At 38.9% G+C, this 19,100-nt stretch overlaps 1 protein-coding gene and 1 long non-coding RNA gene across 3 annotated transcripts in view; one reads left to right on the plus strand and one right to left on the minus strand.

Moving 5' to 3' along the window:
- Positions 1–19,100, minus strand: part of VEPH1 (ventricular zone expressed PH domain containing 1) — a 214,913-nt gene that overhangs the window by 63,141 nt on the left and 132,672 nt on the right. The window lies entirely within an intron of this gene.
- Positions 1–19,100, plus strand: part of LOC117312130 (uncharacterized) — a 49,402-nt gene that overhangs the window by 15,374 nt on the left and 14,928 nt on the right. For both annotated transcript variants that reach the window (XR_012331357.1, XR_004526294.2), the window contains exons 3-4: positions 16,708–16,854; positions 17,698–17,795. This is a non-coding gene — a long non-coding RNA (uncharacterized lncRNA). The remainder of the gene's footprint in view (positions 1–16,707; positions 16,855–17,697; positions 17,796–19,100) is intronic.

Genomic DNA, 19,100 nt, shown 5'->3' on the forward strand with positions numbered 1-19,100 from the left:
GACAACCTGGAAGAAATGGACAAATTCTTAGAAACGTACAACCTTCCAAGACTGAACCAGTAAGAAATAGAAAATATGAACAGACCAATCACAAGCACTGAAATTGAAACCGTGATTAAAAATCTTCCAACAAACAAAGCCCAGGGCTCGATGGCTTCACAGGCGAATTCTGTCAAACATTTAGAGAAGAGCTAACATCTATCCTTCTCAAACTCTTCCAAAATATAGCAGAGGGAGGAACACTCCCAAACTCATTCTATGAGGCCACATCATCTTGATACCAAAACCAGACAAGGATGTCACAAAGAAAGAAAACTACAGGCCAATATCACTGATGAACATAGATGCAAAAACCCTTAACAAAATACTAGCAAACAGAATCCAACAGCACATTAAAAGGATCATGCACCATGATCAAGTGGGGTTTATCCCAGGAATGCAAGCATTCTTCAACATATACAAATCAATCAAAGTGATACACCATATTAACAAATGAAGAATAAAAACCATATGATCATCTCAGTAGATGCAGAAAAAGCTTTCAACAAAATTCAACATCCATTTATGATAAAAATCTCCAGAAAGTAGGCATAGAGGGAGCTTACCTCAACATAATAAAGGCCATATATGACAAACCCATGGTCAACAACATTCTCAATGGTGAAAAACTGAAACCATTTCCACTAAGATCAGGAACAAGACAAGGGCGTACACTCTCACTACTATTATTAAACATATAGTTTTGGAAGTTTTAGCCACGGCAATCAGAGAAGAAAAAGAAATGAAAGGAATCCCATTTGGAAAAAAAGTAAAACTGTCACCGTTTGCAGATGACATGATACTATACATAGAAAATCCTAAAGATGCCAAGAAAAAACCACTTGAGCTAATCAATGAATTTGGTGAAGTAGCAGGATACAAAATTAATGCACAGAAATCTCTTGCATTCCTATACACTATCAACAAAAAAATCAGAAAGAGAAAATAAGGAAACACTCCCATTTGCCATTGCAACAAAAAGAATAAAATACCTAGGAATAAACCTACCTAAGGAGGCAAAAGACCTGAATGCAGAAATCTATAAGACAATGATGAAAGAAATCAAAGATGGTACCAACAGATGGAGAGATATACCATGTTGTTGGATTGGAAGAATCAACACTGAAAATGACTATACTACCCAAAGCAATCTACAAATTCAATGCAATCCCTATTAAATTACCAATGGCATTTTTCACAGAACTAGAGCAAATAATTTCATCATTTGTATGGAAACACAAAAGACCCCAAATAGCCAAAGCAATTTTGAGAACGAAAAACGGAGCTGGAGGAATTAGACTCCCTGACTTCAGACTATACTACAAAGCTACAGTAATCAAAACACTATGGTACTGGCACAAAAACAGAAATATAGATCAATGGAACAGGATAGAAAGCCCGAGATAAACCCACGCACATATGGTCACCTTATCTTTGATAAAGGAGGCAAGAATATAAAATGGAGAAAAGACAGCCTATTCAATAAGTGGTGCTGGGAAAACTGGACAGCTACATGTAAAAGAATGAAATTAGAACACTTCTTAATACCATACACAAAAATAAACTCAAAATGGATTAAACACCTAAATGTAAGGCCAGACACTGTAAAACTCTTAGAGGAAAATATAAGCAGAACATTCTATGACATAAATCACAGCAAGATCCTTTTTGACCCACCTCCTAGAGAAATGGAAATAAACATACAAAAAAACAAATGGTACCTAATGAAACTTAAAAGTTTTTGCACAGCAAAGGAAACCATAAACAAGACGAAAAAACAACCCTCAGAATGGGAGAAAATATTTGCAAACAAGGCAGCTGACAAAGGAGTAATCTCCAAAATATACAAGCAACTCATGCAGCTCAATATCAAAAAAACAAACAACCCAATCCAAAAATGGGCAGAAGACCTAAATACACATTTCTCCATAGAAGACATACAGATTGCCAACAAACACATGAAAATATACTCAACATCACTAATCATTAGAGAAATGCAAATCAAAACCACAATGAGGTATCACCTCACACCAGTCAGAACGACCATCATCAAAAAATCTAGAAACAATAAATGCTGGAGAGGGTGTGGAGTAAGGGAACCCTCCTGCACTGTTGGTGGTAATGTAAACTGATACAGCCACCATGGAGAACAGTACAGAGGTTCCTTAAAAAACTAAAAATAGAACTACCATATAACCCAGCAATCCCACTACTGGGCATATACTCTGAGAAAACCATAATTTAAAAAGATACATGTACCCACAATGTTCATTGCAGCACTATTTACAATAGCCAGGACATGGAAGCAACCTAAGTGTCCATCAACAGATGAATGGATAAATATGATGTGGCACATATATACAATGGAATATTACTCAGCCATAAAAAGGAATGAAATTGAGTTATTTGTAATGAGGTGGATGGACGTAGAGTCTGTCATATAGAGTGAAGTAAGTCAGAAAGAGAAAAACAAATACTATATGCTAATACATATGTACGGAATCTAAAAAATGGTTCTGGGACTTCCCTGGTGGTGCAGTGGTTAAGAATACACCTGCCAATGCAGGTGACATGGGTTTAGTCCTTGGTCTGGGAAGATCCCACGTGCCGTGGAGCAACTAAGCCCTGGGCCACAACTACTGAGCCTGTGCTTTAGAGTCCATGAGCCACAACTACTGAGCCCATGTACCACAACTACTGAAGCCCATGCACCTAGAGCCCATGCTCTGCAACAAGAGAAGACACCACAATAAGAAGCACATGCACCGCAACGAAGAGTAGCCCCCACTCACTGCATCTAAAGAAAGTCCGCATGCAGCAATGAAGACCCAACGCAGCCAAAAATAAATAAAAACAAAAAAACAAACTGGTACTGATGAACCTAGTGGCAGGGCAGGAATAAAGACGCAGAGGTAGAGAACGGACTTGAGGACACAGCGGGGGATGGGGAAGTTGGGACAAAGTAAGAGAGTAGCATTGACGTTGACATATATACACTACCAGTGTAAAATGGATGGCTAGTGTAAAGCAGCCACATAGCACAGGGAGATCAGCTCGATGCTTTGTGACCACCTAGAGGGGTGGGATAGGGAGTGTGGGAGGGAGGCTCAAGAGGGAGGGGATATGGGGATATATGTATACATATAGCTGATTCACTTTGTTATACAGCAGAAACTAACACAACATTGTAAAGCAATTATACTCCAGTAAAGATGAAAAAAAAAAAAGTCTAGTGGAAATTCGAAATCAAGTAAAACCATAATCAAAAATAAAAATCAGATTTTAGTTTGTGTGTGTGTGTACTACTTAAAATATTAGAGCAAGTTGATGTGTGGAATAACTAATGTAAGTATTTACTTCTTTACCAATCACTCCATTAGATGTTTTATATAATTATCATTTAATCCTTATAATTATCTATTATCTCTTTTCACTTAAGAGGTAAAAGTGTCAGAGAGTTAAATGACTTAATCAATTAAGATGCAGAGCCAGGATTAAGACGCAAGTTCATTAAAATGTAAGATCCAAGACCCAAGTTCATTAAAATGTAAGATCCATGTTTTGTTCACAAAGTGATGACCTCATGCAAAGTCATATTGTTTAATGATCTTGAACTTCCCCAGTTGAGCTATCTGTAGCTTCTGCAGGGACAGGATGGACAATCCAAAATAAATTGCCAGTATGTTTAACAAGACAACATAAGTTGTTCAGGCTTAGAAATATAACCCAAGGCATTAATTTCTATGCAATTACTATATAGTCAACATAATTCTCTAACCTGGGGATAAGACAAATCTTCCCATAAAATATAAAGAGCTGTGGCAAATCAATAAAGAGAAGTTCTTTAGAGGCCTATGTAAATTGGGAATAACTGATCTCTTTTATCCTCAAATGTGGTAGGAAGAAGTAGGAGAGGATGCTAAACTCAGAGGGAATAATTAAATAACTAGGCTTATAGTTCTTAGAGGTGGCGAAAGCTGTAGAATCAGGTGAAGGGGGACGGTGGTGGTAGCTGTGATGCCCCGTGATTCTCTGCTAACAGTTGATAAGCGTGACTATTTTTCTAAATATATTGGATCTCAGAAACACCATTCTTTTTGGGAGATGAGACACAACTCATCTTCCAGGGTTGTACTTATATCTAATCCATGTCATTATATAGTTTTTATTTAGAGATAAGTGCCTTTTAAGAATAAAAATAGAGTATGACTTCGAGTTTTTTATAGCTAGTGGAAATACCAAAGAGTTGGCTTTATTTTTTGGAAAAAGGAATAAGTTAGCTCTTTTGAATTCTTTACCAAACTTACACTTTAAAAGTTCTCTCCCAGCTAAATAAGGGTCAAATGAGTGTTTCTGGCTTGTGTCCCAGGTTTTTCAACTGAATCATTCTTCTCCATATCCAAACTGTATTTCTAGAATGATTTATTAAAACTCAAATACAGGAATATCTTTGCAGAAATTGCTAGGTTGAAAGTATTAGCACATTGAACATAACATAAATAAGCAACAAATTCAGAGAAGGCATTTGAAGAACTTGGCAGAGAGTTCTTCATTGACTACTTACTTCATACCTAGGTGTAAGTGTAACAGATTACACTGAACCCTTATGAAGTAGGTTTAGTTATTCCCACTTTATAGAGAAGGAAATCTCAAGGTCAAACTTCTAGGAGCTGGAATTTGAACCCAGGTTCCAAAGCCTGTTCTCTTTCCAGTATATTATCGAACAGCTTAGATAAAATAGAGGTAACAGAAGTACCTCAAAAAGGAAGTATGGTTCAATGGAAACATCACTGGCCCAGGAGTCAGACAACCAGGGTCTTAGTGAGTAGACTCTTGTTATCTCTTCTCTCTGTCTTCTCAATTCTTATCTGTAAAAATGACGGCAGGCCAAAGCTGATCTAAACTGTACTTTAAAAAATTTTACATTTCTAATTGCTTATTATCTTTCTTTTTCTCCTAGATTGTAAGCTCCATGAGGGTAAGGATTTTTTATTGTGGTAAAATAAATATAACATGAAATTTACCATTTTAACCATTTCTCGGTGTACAGTTTAGTGGCATTTAAGTACATTCATATTGTTGTACAGTCATCACCACCATCCATCTCCAGAACATTTTCATCTTCCCCATCTGAAAATCTATACCCATGAAACTATACTTGTCCATTTCCCTCTCCCCTCAAACTCAGGGAACCACTATTCTGTTTTCTATCTCTATGAATTTGACTGCTCTAAGTGCTTCACGTAAGTGGAATCATATATAAGGGATCATATTTATCCTTTTGTTTCTGGCTTATTTCATTTAGCATAATGTCTTCAAGTTTCATATAATTTGTAGAATGTATCAGAATTTCATTCCTCTTTAAGGCTGAATAATGCTCCATCGTATGCATATAACACATTTTGTTTATCCAGTCATCATTCACCCGTCAATGGACATTCGGGTTGTTTCCACCTTTTGGCTATTGTGAATAATGTTATAAACATGGGTGTACAAATATCTCTTTTAGACCCTGATTTCAATTCTTTTGGATATATACCCAGAAGTGAGATTGTCGGGTCATACGGTAATTCTATGTTTAATTTTTTAGGAACTGCCGTACTAGAATGTACTTTTTAGCTCAGAAATTCTATGATTCAATGAGGGCCTCTAGGGGCCCATGAAGAAATGTGTCTTTGATGATTGTCCAAAGCAGGGTTGGACATTTGCCCAGGGCTGCCAGGACTTACTCTCAGCACTCAATACAGGACAGATGGCAACAGGGTCTGTTGGAGTAGATTTCCCTCTCCTGTCCGACACTAGCCAGACAGGAACCACTGAAGCCATTTCTTCCATCTCCCAATTAACTCTCCTTTGATATATTTCAAAGACATGGAATTCAAAATACTGACCCTGAATGAATGAATAATACTGTCATTTAACTGTATAAATATCCTAAATTGGACAGAAAAAGAATAGGAGGAAATGAAACCGGTAATTTGTCTGATGAGAACATTTCCACAGTATTTTAAAAATCATGTTTTTGAAGTAAAACATAAATTACAATTTTGGGGAAAAAATGTAGAACAAACTCATCACGTAAAAATACTCTTGCTTTTGCCTGAAAAAAAAAAAATGGAAGAAGACATCACAAGCCAGTGTGGACCACTTATCAAACTTTAATTCCATATGATTTGCAAAATATATTTTTATCTTAGACTGAAACTATACTCCCCTGTCACTACCCAATTCAAGTTTAGAAGTTTTGAACAGAATAACAATTATTCCACAACTTTGATGCAGGAAACAGAAGGAAGGAAATTCCAAGGTAAAAAAAAATTAGATTCTCAAAAGTGAAGATGAATTTCTGAAATGACTGTTTGAAATAATATTGAAAATTTCTCAATGTCCGAAGACACTGCTGTAATCATCTTGGTATTTCCAGGGCTTGGTGCTATCGGTTCTCTGAAATGTGAGCTGTTGAACTAATATGTGCTAAGGAAAGACTACCAAATTTCTCATTTGATGAAGAATCTAGGGCAGGAAGGTAACAGGAAAGAGGACTTTGCCTCATTTTCACTAAGTTCTGTTTATGATATTACTGCCTGAGAAATACATGATCCTTTCTCAGAAGCTGGCTGGCCACTGGCCATATCACATGCACGTGGGTGCAACATCCCCACCCAGAGCAGAAGTACTATGCATATTTTCCTGCTCATGGCAAAAATTCTAGCCAGTTGTCAAACAAGCATGACAGATGCTTTTGTTCTGTATCATCAGAATGAAATAAAAATCTTTTGCAAGGGATTACCTTAATAATGCAAATTAAATTCAGAGATGTGAAGGGAAATTTGGTAATTTTATATTTAGAAATATACAAACCATAGGTGTAGAAAGTTCTATTTTGGAAAAAAGAAGTCAAAATTATGTATTGGTATATAAACCCATATATTTATATAAATGCATGGGAGAAAGGTCTGTAAAACTACACATCAACAATTGACAGTGATTATTTCTGGGTCGAGAAGTGGGATTAGGGTGGGGAGCAAACCCTATTTTACTCCATATACTTCTGTATTATTTTAATTCTTTCCCTATGGGTTTATATTCATGTATTATCTGTATAACTTAAAAAGAAAAAAATCATATACAATGAAAAAGTTGTTAGTTAAAGGAGGTAATTTAAATGATGTCTCACAAAATTACCATGAAATGAGGCTAATAGTTATAGTTTTAAACGTTATTTTTCTCTTTTGCCTTCCTGAGTTCAAAAACTTTGCTCTAGGGTGGGCGTGGAGTGGCAATGGGGTATAGACTGTTATAAGAATACAAAGAGGAAGACTAAGGTAAGAAGGAATTCATTTCTTAACTGCCAAAATTGTATTATACAGCACAACACCTTGCAAGCAAAGTTTTGTCTTGAGAAAGGATTTTCTAAATTTCTTTATCTCCCTTTAGTCTATCAACCCCTGAGCATGGAGAACTTCCATTAGAGACCTGTGGTGTGGAGGGGATGGCAGCTATATCAGTTCTACAGTTGGTAGGGAGAATATAACATAGAAGAAGCAAAAGAGAAGACTTTTCAGTTCTGGCAGGGCAGATGGTGGAGAGGAGAGAGATAAGTGTGACATCATCAGAAGTGGGTCCTGACTTCATTATATTTGGACTTCAGCTTGGGGAAGGGGGAGTACATTAGATTAAGTATGGTAACATGGAGAGCAGTGGTGACCCTTAGGAAGGAGATCCACTCCTAGGTGGCTCTCTGCACCAGTACAGGGCAGCCAATTTAGTTAAAAGCACAGCTCGGAGGCAAGCAGAGGAGGTATAAGGCTCAGCTCCCATGGGCCACCCTTGTCCCTGTAATGGAGTGGACAAGAGGAGGAAGAAGCAGCTGAGGTTCTTGTTGGACAGCTTTTCAGAGAAATCACTGTAGTGGGGAGGAGCTCTGTCCAGTATACAGCAGAGAGAACTGACCCAGCTAGGCTTCAGAGGGGGCCACAGCACCAGTGGGTGCTGAGTCGCAGTCAGATTGCTAGGTAAGAGCTATGCACACAGTGCCTGGAAAATAAGTAACATCACCCATAACTTCAGCTGGGAGGGTGATAAGCAAGCAAAGGACATTATCCCTTAGGCAAGAAGACACTCCCTCTCACCCTGCTACCCCCACGCATGATGCTTTTCCACAACCACAAGGAAACAGGACCCAATTCGTCATGCCCCCAAATGCCACCTTAGAGAGATAAGCATGGCAGGGGGTAACAGGAAGAACATTTTTATTCAAATGAGAGGTTGTTTCCTAAACATACTACTCAAATGATCAGATGGGATTAAATTTAAATAAGGACTCAGTTAATTTCCCCCTTACTAATCAGTGGTTAGTTGTTCACAAGGAGTTCTAGACAAAATGATGGTGCGTTTTCTCTGCAAAGCTAAGTTGTAATGTGAAATTTTGTAATCTTACAATAAGTAAAAATAATGATAATGATAGAGAATAAAACTATCCTGAACAAGAAGACCTGGGTAGAGAAAGAAATCTTGTCCTAATAAAAAGAGAGTCTTATTAATATTCACACAGCAAAAGGTAGAGGGTGGGAAGTTGACCGAGGCAGGGTATCAGGATATTTTGCATGTGAAGGCTGAAATCTAATCACACACAGTGGACTGTAGTGTCTCTTGGTGCATATATACTTGTAAATGTCTTACGTGAAAACTGTTCAGATATTGTACCAGCTTGCTGTTTTGTGTTGCCATTAAAGAACAGAGTGAGACTTGCCCATTAACCTTCAGGTGACAGAGACTCTGGGATGCTCTCACAACCAGTGTCTCTGCCCTGAGACAGGGACTGAAAAGCCCATCCCTTCAGAAGCCATTCTAGGGCCAGTTGTTCCAACCCCTCATCCAAAATCCAGTTCTGTTCCATGGTGGTGGTGCAGAGCCCAGACTCTGGAGCCAGACTCTTCTCCTTACTAGCTTTGTGTCATTAGGCAAGTTACATAACCTCTCTGTGACTTAATTTGGAATAATAATAAGAGCATCTATTTCTAAGGGATGTTTAGTGTGATCAACCATCCCTATTTGCTTGGGACTGAGGTGGCTTCTGGGACTTGAAATTTTTGGTGCTAAAACTGGGAAAGACCTGGACAAGGCAAAAGGAATTGGTCACCCTGGTTAACGTGAGCATAAAATGCGTTAATTTAAGTGAGATTTTCAGACAGAAGTGTGCTCAGCACAGAGCAAGTGCTTAACAATGTTTCTTTGATCATTATCATGATCGTTATTACAACTACGACTATTGTATATGGGGAAAGAAATCAGCCCTCAGCCAGGAGGGCTGCTATAATGCTGTTTTTTAAAAAAAATATATTTATTTATTTATTTAGGCCACTCCTGGCGGCATGCGGGATCTTAGTTCAGCGACCAGGGATCAAACCCGTGCCCCCTGTAGTGGAAGCAGAGTCTTAACCACTGGACTGCCAGGGAAGCCCCAACCATAATGCTGTTTTGATTAGAGAAAAGGGGATCCTAATGACCCTTGGAATCTCTAGGTCTCTTAGTGTCCTGAAATTTTCACCTAATTGCTTATTGCAAAAATAACTTAATACAAAGCTAATACGTGCAGGCTGAAATAAAATTCTACACAACTGAAATAAATTTCTCTGGGGACATGACAGAAGAAGATCTAGCAAGAAAGAAGATTCCGTAACAGTGCTTGAAGCCATTCACTTGGTCTCTCCGAAATCCTTCAAAGTTCTAGTACTTCAAGTGGTGAGCAAGTGACGCTTTTGATATTGATGCTATTTTGAGGCTCAGTAGCGTAGTCATGTAGCAAGAACACCACCAGGAAGCTCTAAGGAAAGGCTTAACATTTTGCTGTGTTCAAAGCATCCTAAGTAAGAAGATGACTTTCTTGCACCAAAAATGGAAAAAATAGCTAACATTGACTGGTTGGTTATTATGTGTTGGGCACTATTCTAAAAGCTTTTTGTGTGCTTTGCCCCTTTATATTCAAAACAATCCTGTGATGTAGATACTTCCAGTTTAGAAGAAGAATCTGAGACTCAAAGATGTTGTGATTTACTATGTCTGATTCAAGCAGCAACTAATAATAGTTGAAGTCAAAGAGGATTTAATTTATACCTAAGTATTTTCAATTATATAAATCCTATTATAAATTGTGTATCAATTTCATTTGCACAGTATTTAGACTTGTTGATAGTTTGTTTTCAGTTTTGATTGTGGTTTTGATCTGTATAGTACAATTGGATGAGTTATGTGGCACATTCTCATTCTTGCTCAAACCTCTCTTGAGGGAAGCCCACATGATTGACCCATGAAATACCAACTCAAGATACTACTGTTCCCCAATGGGAACCACCCAAACTGAAAGCATAGCAATCAAGGAAATAAGCCAAGGAAATAAATTGTCTCTGTCAAGTTAGCCTGGGAAACCAGAAAGTCTCTAGCAGAAGTGAATATCATAATCATAAAATTATTTTTCTATAAATCAATGTTACACATGACAGAGGTCACTCTATCTTTGAAAGCCTTAGTTTCATCCATTGCTTCTTGCAAGTTGTGTTTAAGTGTAACTTGTTTCATTCTTATGTGACCTAAAATCCAGTGATGATGACATTAATCATCATAGTTAACATTAAACAGAGTCAACGTTTTTACTGTTTCTGGTTAATTAATTATTTCTACCTTCTTTTTCTTATTGCTGTCCAGAGAAGTTACATCATAAAAGGGAGTAGCAATGTCATTCAGCTTCCAGAAACTCAACTTTCTGGTTGTAAATTTGAAACAGCTGGTTATATATTTTGTCCTATAGAGGAAGACAAAAAGATCTATTGAAGAACCAAAGTGAGGGTTAATAGTCGAATTATCCCTGCCTCAGTTGGCTATTTCCCAATAGTACAGTGGGTAACATAAACTTTGGGGTGAGAAGATAATCAACATTCATTCAACAGAGGCTGCAGGAGTGGCCTCTTGCCCTGCTCCCAGAACTCTGGCATCTCAAAAATTTGCCTTATGCGGGAAATCTGATGCCAGATTCCAGTTAAAAAAGTCCTGAAGTCCCAGAGCTAGAAGGGTTTTGAATGGTAGTTTCTCTAAGACAGAATTGCAATGGAACCAGTTCAGGAAGCTATTCTTTTCCTTAATATCTTGAGATTCAAATCTCTTAGAAGCATGGCAAAGTGCACAGTTCAATTTCCTCCCATATATTTAGATTATAATGGCTTCATTTTGAAATTAAAGTATTTCTACACTGACTAGCTTCTACACCACATGAGTTCAGAGGGTGTCATTCACAAAGGCCACAGTGTAAATGGTGCCCTTCTAGAGGTGGGCAATGCAGAGGCCTTGCAATGCAGCACAAGAGAGCCTCACTCCTCAGACAGTGTGATTTGGGATTGTATGGAGATCCCTGGAGGAGGCTGACATTTTATTTTAGTCAGTTTCTTCTCACCTATCACTTCTTACCCCATTCTCTGTGCTTATGATATTCTTTACTTCTCTCAGCCCCCTGCATGCTTCATGGCCAAGTCCCTGATTTATGACTCAACCAAATCTGACTTAGCTTACTATGTCTAGCCCCTGGAATGCAAGACTGGGGAAGAGAGAGAGATTTGAGAAACTGCAGGTAACTCTTGTTCCAACAGAAGACTGCAAAGGGCCACATGATACCTCTGACCACAGCCAGCGGCCTTGCACAGCACAGTGAATTTGCACTGAAAGAGAACTGTATTTCTTGTAGTTCTTTCATGGTATGTGTATGTTCAATGGTAATTAAACCACTGATTTAATTGATTACCTGGTAATCAAATACATACTATAGGCAATAGAAATATGCTTGTACTTTGCAGATATGAATAAAAATTATCTGTTCTTTAAGAACTGACACCTTATCAACATTGTTCTGGGAGCCTGAGAACATGCTGCCATAAGCACATCAGCTTTATAATCACAGGACAACATTAGCTCACCCTACAGCACAGCAGCTAATGGTACAGACTCTGTTGCTAGACAACCTGGGATCAAATCTCAGGTCTACCACCAGCAAATTACGTGGTCTGAGGCAAATTTTGTTTTCACTTCCATATTTCAGTTCCTGCATTTGTAATTTAGGAATAATACTTGCTCAGGGTAGAGTAAAGCATTTAAAATGGCGCCTAGCACATTGTGCTTGCTGCTACTAGTAGCACAGAGACATTAACTCAGAACCATGCTATAATTATTGAGTACCTGCTGCTTATTAAGTATGGAGTTTGTCACAGAATGTGTAGTCATATATATTGTTTTAAATTTTTAATTGTAAAACACGTGACATAAAATTTACTATTTTAACCATTTTAAAGTATATAATTCAGTGGCATTAAGTACATTTATGATGTGAAACCATCACCTCTATCTAGTCCCAGAACTTTTTCATTACTCCAGATGGAAACCCTGTACCTATTAAGTAGTCAATCTCCTTCCCCTTAGTCTCTGGCAACCACAAATCTGCATTTTGTTTCTATGGCTCTGCCTATTCTGGATATTTCATATAAATGGAGTCGTATACATGTGGCCTTTTGTGTCTGACTTCTTTCATTTAGCATAATGTTCATTCAAGAGGTAACATGTACCAGTATTTATTGTTTTTGATGACTACTTAATATTCCACTGTTGGATATGCTACATTTTGTTATCTATTCAATGTCAATCATTGACAGACACTTTGGTTGTTTCCACCTTTTGGTTTTTGTGACTAGAGATGCTATGAACACTTATGCAGTGTATGTATTTGTTTGAATACTTGTTTTCACTTATTTTGGGTATATACCTGGAGATGGAACTGCTGGATCATAAGGTAATTCTATGTTTAATTTCTTGAGGGATGGTCACATTATTTTCAACACTGATTTCCTTGTTCTTATAATGTCCAACTTTAAAAACAAAACTGCATGGACTTCCCTAGTGGTCCAGTGGTTAAGACTTTGTGCTCCTAAGGCAGGGGGCACGGGTTCGATCCCTGGTCGGGGAACTAACATCCCACATGACATGCAGCACAGCCAAAAAATAAAATTAAAAAAAAACACTGCCATATTAATTGTGAAAGAGATGTACTTAAATAACGACTTCTGCAGTCACTTTCCTGGCCCCCTGATTGTGCAGACAGATGAGTAGCTACCCTTATGAATAGTACTCAAACAGGAGTCATTTCTGATTGCGTGACTGACTGCTCATAATTGCAGAAAAAGGTTATGTGGCAGCATCATTCATAGTTGTGGGTTAATTTCAATATTGTTTCTAATATTTCCAGCCAATACTCCTCCCAAAGTAAGAATAATGAAATACAACTTATGAAATGAATTGAAAATGGAACTTATTTTTAAGTGACCCCATTGACATGTTTATTACTTCTCCAGTGAATTTTTGGTAACCACTAGAAAGCGTGCACCTTCCAACAACAGTGATGAGTCTAACTCAGCCCTAGGAGGAGGACCCTGAATACTTATCCAATTACAAAACCTCTAGGGGAAGTTCATTTGGAAGAACTCAACTGTTTCCTACCATGTACTCTTGATGGTAGTTAAATACAAATTAGATGTCCAAACAGTAAGGGTACAAAATAGTCAACAGAAATATGATCAGAAACAAATCTGGGATATTTTCATAGGAGCTAGTACAATTTGCAGACATGAAAGTAATTTTGAAACTTATATGAATTTTAAATTAAATACACACATATATAGATGTATGTGTGTGTGTGTATATATATATATATATATTTTTTTTTTTGCATGATGCAAATGTAGTTGATTTCTGGCAATGATAAAGAGTCACTCTGTGGTCACACTGAGTCAGTGGAAGCCCATGTGTTATAAATAAACATTTGGCTCTACCTAGCAGAGATATATCAAAAGTTGTATGGAGGCAAACAAGGCAGGCAAGCCCTGATCCCCTGCAGGTACCATGCCATGTGCTACCAATTACTTTACAATTCTGCAAAATGTATAACAGCAACCAGATTTAGGGCACAGGAAATTTTAGGAAATTTTATTATTAAACTCCACTAAAATGGGTCTGTTCACATGTTTTTCCCCTGAGGAAAGGAGGATGAGCCTAAGATTGTCTACACGTGAGTCATCTAACTCATTCCTCTCTCAGTTGGCATTTCTGAACTAAAGCATTCTGGCCTCACTGTCACCTGACAGCCTTAATAAAACACTCTTTAGAGAGTGATATGTATTTACCAAGAGGTTCGATGATGTCAGATAGGTTGTTGCAAGTTGCACAGGACCTCCACACAGTATATATGTACTGTCTCAAACTTTTTTAAAAAAAATAAATTTATGTATTATTTATTTATTTATGTTTGGCTGCACTGGGTCTTTGTTGCTGCGCGCGGGCTTTCTCTAGTTGTGGTGAGCAGAGGCTACTCTTAGCTGTGGCGCGCGGGCTTCTCATTGCGGTGGCTTCTCTTGTTGCAGAGCATGGGCTCTAGGTGCGCGGGCTTCAGTAGTTGTGGCGTGAGGGCTCAGTAGTTGTGTCTCGCAGGCTCTGGAGTGCAGGCTCAGTAGTTGTGGTGCACGGGCTTAGTTGCTCTGTGGCATGTGGGATCTTCCCGGACCAGGGCTCAAACCCATGTCCCCTGCATTGGCAGGCAGATTCTTAACCATTGTGCCACCAGGAAGTCCGTCTCTAACTCTTTGATGATCTTGCAAGAAGTGGCCTTTAGCAACTCCTAACTGAGCCTGGCTTTTCTAAGATGTCCACTAGGAAATCTATTTTGATTTCATAATCATGTATCTGACATGGGAAAACTAGGGAGAATCTTATTTCATTTGCTGCTGCTCAATGAGGTTTCGCTGAATAGAAAGCAACTAATTTTGTGCAGCCAGTTCTGAGATATACTATGAAAATGGAAGCTAATTTTAGAACATAATTCTAGACTTAAGGGAAACTCAATACTGTAGGCCACAAGTATAACTGAAAGCCTCTGAGGAAGGTATTTTCATATGAACTGTACTCTTAGAGCATAAATTCTGAAAGATGTTAGAGATTAGTTGCCACTGATGCAGTTGCTGTGACAATATGAATAGCTGGTAAGCTTGAAGAAGGTTGATTTCACTTGATATCCTGTCCTGCACCAGGGAAATATCTAACAACATCATCATCAACAAATACTTTGGAGATTTATCAAGTATGGGGCATTGGGCTGGGTACTGAAACTATAAAAAGACTCATTGAGAGTCTTACAACTTAAAAAGAGATATTAGGAATATATGAGTATTAAAGAAAAAAGAAAAAGCAATCCAAGGTAAAGTACAAGATGCACAGTACCTGCCATCACTGAGGACAGAGAAAGTAAGACTTGATCTAGACATGATGAATGGTGGCCCTAGAGAAATGGAGCGGAGGGCACCTAGAGGAGCAATGATGTGGGCAAAGGCGTGGAGGGGGGATGAAAATGGCACGTCCAGAAAGGCAGTGTGGGATGGACAGACAGCAACAAGGTCATGTATCCAGGGCTGAGTCCTGACTCTGCCACCCACCGGCCATATTACCATAGCTATATGACTTTCTCTTTTCTCATCTATAAAATGAGGACGATGATCACTAGATGGTATATGCTTTTCATCAGGATTAAATAAAAACAATTATTCGCTTATCCTTTTAGTCAACAAATCTTCATTATGCAACATAAAGATGCTCAGTAAAGTTAAGCTATTCTTACCCACAATGAGTCAACCCATTTGGAAAGAGCAAGTCCATGTGGGAAATTATCAGAGCTGGAAACTAGAGGGAGAAGCCACATGAAATACAAATAGCAGCCACCATCAATTTACAGCCCCTCGACACTATCACTGATACAAAGACAAACCAATCGAAGAAATCGAACAATGGTCTATTTCTAATATTTATCATCTGTACATTGCTTTGTTCAATAATTTCCAATGATTCTCTATTTTCTTGTTTGTTTTTAAGAGGGTAGAGGGTTAGCTGTAAAGAAGGTAGTCAAAATAGAAACTGTAAAAATAAAATCCCAAATATCCAGACATACAAAGGTTAGATTGGGCTAATAGAGCTCCTAATAAAAATTCGTTTTTCTAAGCAGTAAAAAAAACATATTAAAAGGGGTTTAATAAAGTATAGACATAGATTCATAGGAATTTTCAAAAGGTCATTCATTCAACATGTGCTTACTGAGCTCCTACAGTACAGACACTGAATATGCAGTAAATGTGCTACCAATTTTATCTAGCGGATACAAACAATAAAGAATAATGCACAAAAATACAAGTGTGTTAAGTACCATGAAGGAAAAAGAAGACGGAAAAAAACCTCCAAAGAACAATATGGGAACAGCTAATTTAGACTGGGGTGGGGGTCAGAGAGAGCTGCTCTGAGGAAGCAACGTTTGTGTTGAGACTTCTAGGACAGGCAGGGGTGAGCAAAGTGAAGGGTGAGGGCAGAATGGTCCAGCTTTGGGCCTCGTGGTGGGAAAGAACCTTGGCTATGGGGCTGATGTACACAGTCCTCAAAGACCACGCTGGTGCTGGTAAGCCTAGTTTTTTCTTTTGAAATGTGTATAAACCTTGACCACGATAGATGACTTCAAAGCTAACTTGGTCTGGATTACCTCTAAGATCCGTTGGCAGTTCTCGGAATAGAACTTTGAAAACTCCATATTTTTGGCTGCAGGAGTAGTCTAATTCTCAAGCATATATAGAAGGATGACTTACAAAAGACTCTCCAGCTTCAAGAGACCACATTCACAAAAAGCAACTCAAATCAGACCGTGAATTTTCAAGAAACCATGGGACTATGCTGTGCTCCAAGAATAAAATGGTAATAAAGAGTATAACAAAAGGTGGTAGAGGTAATTTTACTTCCTTATTAAGTGTATAACTCCTCCTCTCTGCTTGAACCACTTGCACCTGGCTCAGCGTGAGATGGCCAAAGCTCTTCCCGCAAGTCCAACATGGCAAATGACCACTGTTTTACCTCTCTCTGATCTTGCTGAGTCAGCCTTTCCCCAAATACAATTATCACTTAAATCCAAGGGTAAAAGCTGCAGGTTGTCTGCACATGTCCTTACAGATGGTCCTGGGTATGTGGGTGCCTCAGGTATCCACATTAATGTAAAATCTAGTAGGCGGAGAACCAGAGGCCACCGTGAGCAGGCAGCATCTGGTGGGCAGTGATGGCAGAGCTAAAGCTCTACCACGAGGAAGGGTTCACGGTTCCTTGTACTCCATGCCTTTCCTAACCCCTGTGGAAAGGAGGGGCTGCTGAATTTGATTTGATTTTAATTTTACCTTCTGCCCAAACTGAAGATCAGTGACCAGCCCCTTCACCTAATCACCTCTATCAATATTATGACACCTTATGCTCAGTAAAATGCTCTCTGAGAAGCGCCGGGGAAAAGCCCAAAGTCTGTGTGTATGGGGTCTCAGGGGTGGTTTTTCTTTGACATTCTCAAAGAAAGTAGACCAAACTAAAGAATGAAAGGGATGTGCATGGGAGAAGTAAATGCAAATACAATGAACTGAGACAGGAGACAAGAACATCAAAGAGAGGGAGAAGATAGGAAGATTCATTATGAGAAAAGGAAGTCAAATCAAAGGAAACACAATAATGGGACAGTGTTAGTAATAACACAAGAAATCCAATGTTCTTCCCTCTGAATAGGGCAAACAGGACCTGAATATGACTAGTGTCTGTTTTGGGACAAAAGAGAAAACAGAGCACGAAAAGGGTCTATCTCAAAAAAAAACAACAAAAAAAACGTAAGTCAACTTCTTTTTTTTTTTTTCATCAATTCTCTAAATACTCTGCTGGGAAAAGGAGATGGGAGTTCTTAGCTCAGAGTTACTGAAGCTTGTTATATATGACCCCAGTGACCCTTGAAGTTTGCATCTGTCACAACAGAACACGCGGCTTCTTAACACACTGCCTTTGTCTGCCAGACTCATGCAGGGCTGTGGAGTGAGACACCCGAATAAGCCCATCTGGCGCCATAGCTACCAGCCTCCCTCAGTCTGAGCTTCCTTCTGTGGACAGAGACCCAGACTTGCAAATCTGCAGCCAGAAGCCTCCTTTCTGCCATTTCTTGTCTTCCGACTTTCTGCCCCTTCCTTCCTCACATGATGGAAACTCATCAATGGGTGCTAGAAGTGACCCTGCAAATAAAGCAAATTGTTCCCTTGGGTCTCAGAAAGAAGGCTGAAGGGAAAGAGTTTCAGAATAGCTTACTAGCTCTAAAAGCACTAGCAGTTAAACTGCTAGTTCTTGTTGGCACTATTCTTCTCATTCCAAAAGCCCACTGAATACCAAAACGTTAACAGTTGGAGTCAAGACCTCCTCCCCGACCCTCATCCAATTACTTTGAGTTTTACAAATAAGCTAAGTGTGGCAGCTCTGGCAGTGACTGCATCAGGTTCTGCGCAACTTTCCTGAGAAGCAGTTTGCTGCCTCCAGCCCTACCTAGATCACGAGAGCTCAGCAGAACTGTACAAGATCCCTCTCATGTGGCACCTCCCTTGGACCACAAATGCTATTACCCAGGCACTGTTTACTGCCAAGTTTGCATCTCCTTTACTTGGCCAAACCTTTTGTTGACATCCTTTGTCTGCTGTCTTCTCCATTCTCCTAAGTTTATACCTTTTAATTCCTTTATTGTGATTTATGTGGCATTTCAGTGGTAGTGGAGATAAACATGTGTTCAACCAACCATGCTTACTGGAAGTCTTGTGTGTATAAGGGATGCGGGAAGGGTCAGAAACCCTTAAGCTGCATCTAAACTCTAGGTGAATGTGACAGCCAGTAAAAATTGACTGTCTAGAACAAGGCTTGATAAACTACAGCTGTTGGTCAAGTCTGACTCACTGCTTGTACAAATAAAGTTTTATTGGAACTCAGTCATGCCCCTCCATGTATATATTACCTATGGATGCTTTTACACCACAGTGACAGAGTTGAGTAGTTGCAGCAGAGACCTCATCGACTGCCTCCGTCCAAAAATATTTACTACCTGGCCTTTTATAGAAAGTTTGCCAACCTCCAGTCTAGAATGAAGCTGGTAACAATGATTA

This window comes from Tursiops truncatus, chromosome 4, assembly GCF_011762595.2.
Source record: "Tursiops truncatus isolate mTurTru1 chromosome 4, mTurTru1.mat.Y, whole genome shotgun sequence".
NCBI lineage: Eukaryota > Metazoa > Chordata > Mammalia > Artiodactyla > Delphinidae > Tursiops > Tursiops truncatus.